This window comes from Triticum dicoccoides, chromosome 2B (assembly GCF_002162155.2).
Source record: "Triticum dicoccoides isolate Atlit2015 ecotype Zavitan chromosome 2B, WEW_v2.0, whole genome shotgun sequence".
NCBI lineage: Eukaryota > Viridiplantae > Streptophyta > Magnoliopsida > Poales > Poaceae > Triticum > Triticum dicoccoides.
This window is the reverse complement of record NC_041383.1, coordinates 710883626-710885219: the sequence shown is the minus strand read 5'-3', so window position 1 is coordinate 710885219 and position 1594 is coordinate 710883626.

The window sequence follows — 1594 nt, the reverse complement described above, 5'->3', positions numbered from 1 at the left end:
GTACAAATTTTATGGAGCGAATAAAATGTCTTAAGAATTTCACCATTTAGCCATTCCCAATTAATGGCATAAATGTTTTCAAGATAATGATTTCATCTGAGAGTTTCACCCTCTATTAAGCAAGTGAATAATATCTTCTTCAAGTCATTACGAGATAACCCATTAGTTTTAAAGAGGGAACATATTTCATCAAGCGAATGAATACGATCATCAGGGTGATCTTTCTCATTTCCTGCATAGCTGTTAGCTTTGACATGTTTGATATAACCAATAGGTACTCTATAAACATCTTGTTTTTCCTTTAATAGGTTCCTCACAAACCTTATTACCAATTGATAGGAAAGTTTCAAGTAGATATCAATAATATATGAAGCCATAGTGATAAAACTAGTAGAAAACAATAAAGTAGCACACAGAGTAAAATGGTTTTCTTACCACTTTGAACTTACCAAAAGTGTTACAATCCCCGTCAATGACCCAAGAAAAGAGTCTGACATCCCACAAGTCTAGGATGTCAATTGTAGATATTTTTTATAGGTAAATTATTGATCGCACAAGGAGCAGAAGGAATTGGTAAGTGCAAAAATAGCAATGATTCGCTGTAAGTACTAAAATGTGTAACATTGTAGTTGTTTGTGAGGGTGGAGTTGTAAGGTAATGTAAATAACAATAAAAGGTGAAAGAGTGCAGCAAGTGGCGCAATTTTAATTGTGATAAGGACAAGTCGGTTATATTACTTATGGTGATTGAACATTCTCGAGGATGGCATGAATATTGTGCAATGTAAATAACAATATTTTAATTGTGATTCTCATTGCTTAATCTGCGTTGTGTCGCTAGAACCTAAGCCTATATGCTTCAAAATCTGCTAGAGTTGCCCTAGCTGCCCTCATACAGTTCTCTCTAACCATTTGGTTCTTTGTGTTTTTGCACAAACATTTTCTTGAAACGGCAAATTAAAAACCAAGTACCTTTGTCATTCCCCTTTGCTCGTATGAGCCGAACAACATTACATTGCGACTTTGATTTGTACGCCCCTAACCACATTGAGGTACCGAAGCTGAACATTGGTGGCAAGGTTTCGTATACATAACAAAAGTATATAGTTTTTTTCTCGGAACTCATCGAAGGCGAGTTTGAAAAATAGGATGTGGAAAGCCTGCAACTTTGCATCCCCTCTCACCTCTCACAAACCAGACACATAAATGAGGTGATTGAGAGCACAAGCACCACAAGAGAACTCCAATTTCTGCAATACAACACACGTTTTTCCAATGTGTAAGAACAGAGCTGAATGCTCATGGCAAACTGATGGATACAACAAAGTGATGGATATAACAAGGTTTTGTTTGCTGCAGTAATAAATATAGTCAATGGATGAGACTGAAGAAACTGTGATCGATCAACAATCATCACATATATCATGACTGTTAGTATGAACAGGCCAGTCACTGCAAGCTAGAAAGCTCTCCACAATTTCTTGAAAACTCTTTTTATCCACACAAAAAAACACTAGTCAACATGTCCTTGCTAAACAATAATTGTTCGAAAAAACACTAGTCAACACAAGTTAACAATAGGCCACTGTCTCCGC